This window comes from Anoplophora glabripennis, unplaced genomic scaffold (genome assembly GCF_000390285.2).
Source record: "Anoplophora glabripennis isolate ALB-LARVAE unplaced genomic scaffold, Agla_2.0 scaffold87, whole genome shotgun sequence".
Lineage (NCBI taxonomy): Eukaryota > Metazoa > Arthropoda > Insecta > Coleoptera > Cerambycidae > Anoplophora > Anoplophora glabripennis.
This window is the reverse complement of record NW_019416928.1, coordinates 1232887-1240465: the sequence shown is the minus strand read 5'-3', so window position 1 is coordinate 1240465 and position 7579 is coordinate 1232887. Positions and strand designations below refer to the sequence as shown.

The window sequence follows — 7579 nt, the reverse complement described above, 5'->3', positions numbered from 1 at the left end:
CAATGTTAGTATATATTATTCATTTAGATCTTTTATCTTTGTTTATTTTGATAGTAATTAAATAAACCTATATACGTACTAAAAGCCTTAGTCGAGGGTTGTTTTTAAGGAACTATTTTTGACTAACCAAAAATCTTACTGAAAGAAGAAGAAAAAAATACCATCACTATATTATACATCACTTTGTTAAAATCAGTCTAGTTCCGTTTTTAAAACTGGGAGATATTTTCTTCAAATAGGTAGGTACCTATTTAAGGAAATATGTCTTTGGGCACAAATAATTTCATAAAAAGAATCCTTGACTGTTAATTTTTGCAAATAAACAAAAAAATAACGTGCTCGAAATGAACGAAAACTATAAAATTCATCTAATTTCTTAAGTTTTTCTAATAACTAAAAATATATCATATCTATTTGCTGTCTGTCTGGTATAGACGGGCCTCACAGGATCGGGGGGTCTTGACAAGATCTGGCAATTTTTTTTTAGAATCAAACAAAATCTTGTTTAGGTTTTGAAATTTAATATCGTTTATTTTTAATTTTTTTTTTATTTAGAAAGAGGACCTGCGGAGAGCTTGTAGCCCCGGGCCTCTCCATAGGTTAATTCGGCCCTGTATTATGGTGTCTGTCAGCTTTAATTAGTAGGTATATCAACAAAAAAATGTCAAATGAATGTTCTACAAGAATGATATGGAAAAATTCGCTTATACAAAAAGCTTTTCAACATATTATCTAAATTTTTTTAAACGAATTATGTGAAGCTGTACGGCGTTAGTTTGAGAATACGATCCGAGGCTGTGAATAGGAGAAATTTTGTTAAATTTGGATAAGGTACTCTAGTTACAGCATTTTAAAAAAATCGACGTCTATACTTGAAAAATATTGTTGAAATAAAATTTAAGGGTGGATTGAACGAAGATTATAATAAGTATATTTTCGACCTATATACATTATAGAGGTCGAGATATTTCGAGATCGAGGTCAATGCCATAGCAAATGCGCCTCCTAGCGATGAAATTAGGAACTTAAGAAATATTTTAAATCAACTTTGGCCATGGATGGAGATATATCTTTATCCGATCGCTCTGTATATTGTCATTTATTTAAATCATTTATTCAGTATTTTCTAAATTAATGTTGAAAAAACCCTATAAATTGTTTTTGTCCATGAATAGTTCTAGTTATTTTCGATTTACTGGGCTCTCTGTGCGGCAAGTTCATATTAAAATTTAAAAAACCATAACTCTGACGGACATGGAATGATCTTGTTTCTTAGAAATGTTATTGGTACTGGAAAACACTAATTGAATTTGAAGGAATATGAACGAATCGTTCAATGATCCTCGTTCATATTAAACTTTTTGCATAAAATAATTTATTCTGGACCACCTGTATATTTTTAACTTTAACAGTTTGTATCTCAAAAACGAGGGCTTCTAGGGCAAATATAAGAAAATTTTAAATAAATAGGTACATCAATTAAATAAATCAAATAAACAGTCTTTCCTAAAACTTGTATAAAACGCTGCGGTAAAATACCAGATATCTTGACCTCACCGAGAAATTCACCACATAATGATAAAATATCCTGTTGTTGGTCGACGATAAAACTTTGAAGAGCCGATTCTCTCGTCGTTGTCAAGGTGGGGCAAGCAAAAAGTTATATTTATATTTACCAGTTCTTCAGCTTTACACCAACAAACTTGACATTATTCTCTGTGTGTGAACGTTTCAAACCTGATTTAGCGGACATCTTCGTAAGGGAACAAGGTTAGTGGACAATTTTTGCATTTAATCACAAAGGAAAATTTATTAGAACCCGCTCAAGGTTCAGGTTCATAGTGAAGTTAAGTAATGCTACTAAGAAATGTAACTACATAAACGCAAACACGTTGCTGTTAGAACAAGTCTTCCAAGTAATAATTAAAGCCGGTCTAGGATGAAATTTGCTTGAAGATACGCTGATTAAAACAGAATTTCATATTTTTCAAATCATGTGGCATAGGACCATTTGATAATTGAAATAGTACGTGCAAGGTGGAATAATTGTTATCCACTTATAATTTTTCCAGTGAATCTTTTGTAACCAGTTGCGGAACTTCAAAGTTTAGGCTCCCCAGCAAGGAAAATGACGAAAAAATCATTGCAGTTGAAATTTTGAATTTTGCTGGAGCTAGCCCCAATTAAAATGGGAATTTTCTACTCAACTGTTTTTCCAATTTTTCACGAATTTCGTTGCATTTTTTCGGGGCTATGTCCTCCTATCAATGATTTTTTTGACATGTTCATTTCTTTCAAATAGCATTTCTAATAAAACTTCTTTTGTGAAAACGAAAGCCTAAAGCTATTTTAGATTCAATAAATGTTTGCTAACGACAATATAAATTAAAAAAAAGTAAAAATTTGGCAATGGTAGGTTTTTAAAATACAGTACATAAAAGAGTTCTATTTATTAGAAACACTGCTAGGAATTAAAAGTAGGTAGTAATTGAATTTCCCGACAGTGACTCTCATAGTATCTTCCCCAATCTGCGGACCAATCCAGTAGATTTATACCTACTTAGGTAAATCAAGTCCTATCTCCCATCATTGTACGCACCACCCCTTCTAAAATAAGGATTAGAAAATAATAAAATAATTACTGGTTTTTCCACTTCTTAATAAAATCATTTGCCAATTAAATCTGTATGTCTCATATCTAACCGCATAAGTGAGAGACATAGATTTACTTCATAAATAAATTAATTTGACAGCTGAAAAAAACCGGCCCTAATAATAGAAAATAATAGGAGTGCACTGAAGCATTTAAGAACAGATCTCTGGAATTCATGTATATGCAGATATAGATATTAAACTAGAATCCCTATTTTAGACAGAAAGTAATCCACTTTCGAAATTGCCGCTTATTTTTGCAACAATAGTAGTGACGTCACATACGCCAAGTAGTAAACAACCCCATAGTGCACATTGTCATGAAGTATTTCTCAATATTTTTACTAGATAGATTTTCAACCTTATGTACTTGTGCCAAAAAAAATGAGTTCTTTGTCATAACCTTAAATATCGTGATATTCTGGCAATATTAGAAATATTTAAGAGGTCTCAAACCCCAAGTGAAAAACTAATAGAATTATAGAATTTATACAGGGTGGGCCAATGGAAACTCTTCACCCCGATTTTTTTTGGTTTAAAATAAAAATCTGGGAAAACGCTCGGACACGTCGCTTTTGATTTGAGGGGGAACTATTTTTCAGTTTTTTTCATCCCCGTAGCTTTAACCCCCTAGCTGCGGAGAGAACAACCCCCCAAATTTGAATAGGGAATAGGGGTCGTGCCATACCTCTTTTTAAAGGTCTCATCGAGTTCTTTATGACCCTACAATTTCGCCTCATTATGTTGTGTTGTGTTCTTAGGCAATAACTTAATCGGCCCATTCTTTTTGCAAGGCAATTTGACTGGATAGATGTATCTTACTTTGCTTCAAGACAATATTGTTCCTAGAATAAGGGAGGTCATTGCCGAAGATAATAACTTGTCCACAACATGAAGTGTTTCTTCAACAAGATGGGGCTCCAGCCCATTATGCAGCCCCCGTTCGGCAATTCCTCAACGAATATTTTAGAGGTCATTGGATTGGCCTGCAAGGTCTCCTGATTTTTCCTGTCTAGACTTCTTTCTCTGGGGCCATTTGAAGTCAATAGTTTATAAAACACAGCCAGCTTCTCTTCAAGTTCTGCAAGAACGCATAACTGTAGAATGTCAAAGGATAACTGCCGATATGTTGTATACTCGAAGGCCAAAATTATAGATAGTGATTCATCGCTAGCTCTTGGACTAGTAAGGGGGATGAAGCGTGCCGGGAACGAAAATCCATTGGCGTGTCTGCGTAAAAGGCAACAAGATATAGAAAATATTGAAAAAACATAATAAAACATAACATCTAATATTTTTTACGGTTTGCTATAACCGGAACTTTGATCAATTTTAATTATTACAGCATTTTAAAACGTCCCAGTTGTGTTTTTTAATTTATAAATTTATTATAGCGATGGAATTAGACCCCTCGTCTACGCTTATGCTATGACGTTTCTCAGGTCGGGCAAATCAAGTCCGTTTACACCCACTAAAAAAGCATGTCCCTATTCCCTACCAAGTGCAAAAGACAGAGATAAAATATAGATCGACGTTCAGTGTAACTCAGTCTATACACGATTATAGATTCTACCGATGTGCATGGCGAGCGGCACAAATATAAATAATATTGAACCGTATAGAAATCATTTTATATTTTATACGCATTATGGTAATAGTGTTTTTATATTATGTATTAGTCACTCTTTATAATTTCGGCCGCCGAGTATAGAATGTTGGAGAAAAGTGTTAGATAATCGATTTTATTATTATTGCATGGATGTTAATGGCGGACATTTTAAACAGTTTGTTAGATAAAGTTCACGTGTAGACCTATTTAATAAATTAGTTAGTATTTTTATTTATTTTTATTTTGACAAGCTGTCATTTCGTTACGGATAAAAATAATGAGGTGAACTTGTAGAGTCATACATAACTCGATGAGACCTTTAAAAAGAGGTATGGCACGAGACCCCCATTCCCTATTCAAATTTGGGGGGTTGTTCTCTCTACAGCTAGGGGGTTAAAGCTACGGGGATGAAAAAAACTGAAAAATAGTTTCCCCTCCAATCAAAAGTCGACGTGTCCGAGCGTTTTCCCAGATTTTTATTTTAAACCGAAAAAATCGGGGTGGAAAGTTTCCATTAGCCCACCCTGTATATTTAAATTTGTAGAACAATATTGACTTTTATAGTAGGTAATTAATAAATTAAAATTATATCAATGTTACTGAGCATGCGCATTAAAGATAATTTCATATAAGCAAAGTAGCCTCGCAACAGGATATCATTCTAGAAGAAATTTGGTTGTGGTTAAGATACGATCTATAATAAACCACTTGAAGAAAAAAACACTCGATAAACACACTGACACAGTACAACACCAAGAAAAACAATAACAATATTTAGTAGAACTAGAAAATGCCAAGATTAGACAAAACAAGAGAAAATACGCTAAATGACATATCAACAAGATGTCACCTGCGTATGAGGCTATTATTTCCGAGCATGAGCATTAGGAATAACACGGGAACACGGCTAATGTTTAAATTATTACTTTATTTAAATTTAGGAATATTCTTTTATTTCGTTTTTTGTAAGTTTTAAGCACATTATTGTACCATTTTACGAAACACGTGTTGGTTGTTCTCAAATATTTCCAAATCCTTGTAAAAATAAATTAATTTGAAATTGTCCATTTTTCTAGTATCTATGTAAATAATACACAAGGGTCAGATTCGGTCTGTATTTCAACTATGACAATTTGTTGCTCTAATATTTCCAAATCTAAGACCGCGTCCATTCGTTAGAGTCACCCTGCACCCCCTTTCCTATATGGTAGTTCTGCCACTGCTCGTAATTTATTACGAAAGGTTAACTGTAATCTTTCAATTGACTCTTGGATAAGCAATAATCGGAATAATAGAATGTAGTCTTTTGCGTTTATTTTCAGTTTCAGTTATCAAATGAAAAATATTTACAACAAATGTTACAAAACTTAATGTAATCATTGTAGGTACATACCTAATATGTACAGTGTTAGCCGTAATGTTCTATAATATTGTGAAATTTATAATAAATATTGTCAAGTTAATAATTGATAAATATTCCTGTACGTCTAAAGATAATATTCCAGTTTTTTAAATCATATTGTGTTGCCATGTCAGTATTATTGGCATTTAGATATCGTACATAATTAATTAATTAATTAATTGGATATTAAAACGGAAAAATATATTTATGGTTAGTAATAACCTAAATACTTTTTTCTGGATATTCTTCACATCACGGAAATAGTGTTGCCTAAAGTAAACACGTTTAAAAATTAATAAATCAACAGAAATCTTTTTATAACACATATTGTTCGAAGGTTAAACAGAAAATCAATAATACAAACATATTCAGCTTTAGTAAACAGTTTGTTTTTGCCTTTATCAGTTTCTCAAATGAAATGATATATCTATGTTAAAATAGTCTACTGTAAATTTCCTGTTAATTGCTTTCCATCCACGATTTAGATAACAGGAAAAGTATGAATATATAAAAGTCGATAACTTTGTATTATAATAGGTAACTAAGTTTTATTAACTACCTCGTAATTACTCGGGTTTTCCCTCAATGACTGGCATGGCCTGGGTGTTTCTATTGTGTTCAATTTAATCACAATATTTACGTCTGTCGTAGGAGCACCCATATTTTCAATAACTGTAGCTGGAAATTCCTGTTTATATTCATTGTGTGCTTAAATTTAAGTAGTGACAGTGCAGACATCGCTGTAGAAGGAAACTTGACACGGGTATGTGCGACTTTTTAAAATTAACTTCTCTATATTACCTATATTATCATTATCAGGTTCATAATTTACAGTATATGTACTTCAAAAAAATAGCTGAATATCAATTTTTGTTCTGCATATTCATTATAATTAATATATTCGTCATTTAGTTGATACCTGTGGGCGGATGTAATTTACAATTTGTAAACGTAGATAATTATTTAAAATGTTTGTCTTTTTCACTTTAAAAGAACATCTCGATTTATCTTCACGTGCATATAAAACACCGTATAAAAATTAGGTACAACTGGATTGAACTTCACGTTATGAATTTACAATTAGATTAAAACTTGCCTTTAGGTCAGGGACCCTGCCAGAGGGCCCCCACATTGATTACTTTAATATATCTCAAAAACGTTAAAAGAGCATCAACGCAATTTTTACGTATATTTTGCAGTGTTAAAAATTATACGCCTTGGAAATTATGAAACACAAAGCAATTCTGAATGGAGTTCCAAAATATTACTATTTAACTGGTTGTATCGAAAACCTTTTGCGAGATAATTGTCGATAACCTTTTGTTGTTGCGGACTTCCAAATACATACTTATACAGGGTTTCCCAGAATAACGTGTTCAACGGAAGACCACAGATTCGTAGAGTCAAAATAGGCAGATCTACGCTAATTCACCTATATCCTAAATCGCTTCGCCTGGCCGCTAGATGGCCTCAAAGTTAGTGAAAATTTTTTGGATTTTGTAAATAACTCGAATACGTATTATTTCACGAATCTGTGGTCCTTTGGTGTACACCCATCAGTTCCTAGCGGGCAGCCGACCAGAGCACACGTGTTTTGTGAAAGTGTTGTGTAAGGAGCAAATTCTACCTGCCTTTATTAAGGCTACCTGGAAAGAATCCCTTTCTTTCCTTTTAATCACCGACCTAATCCCCGGCTTAAGCATAGACGCCGTCGGCATCTTTGTTACAGCACCTGTGCCGGGGTTATGCCCAGGTAAGTTTTTACTTATTTATCAGTTATTTTCATTACTTTAGAATACATTTCTTTAAAATTGCGACCCCCGACAAACAATATACCAGACAGACAAATACACCAAAAGACACGTACGCCCCCGTGAGGGGGCATCCCCACACGACTAACACTTACACACCTTCCC

The 7579-nt window shown here is 33.2% G+C and overlaps 1 protein-coding gene across 3 annotated transcripts in view; it reads left to right on the top strand.

Annotated features, from left to right (window-relative positions):
* Positions 1-1595: 1595 nt before the first annotated feature.
* LOC108907182 (antichymotrypsin-2-like) overlaps positions 1596-7579 on the top strand; it is a 46250-nt gene continuing 40266 nt past the window's right edge. The window contains exons 1-2 of one of the 3 annotated variants that reach the window (XM_018710735.2): positions 6184-6200; positions 6315-6426. The gene's annotated coding sequence lies outside the window, so the exon portion shown is untranslated. Of the gene's footprint in view, positions 1771-6183; positions 6201-6252; positions 6427-7579 lie in introns of those variants that run through there. The other 2 variants (XM_018710736.1, XM_023455706.1) reach the window with 2 other exon arrangements.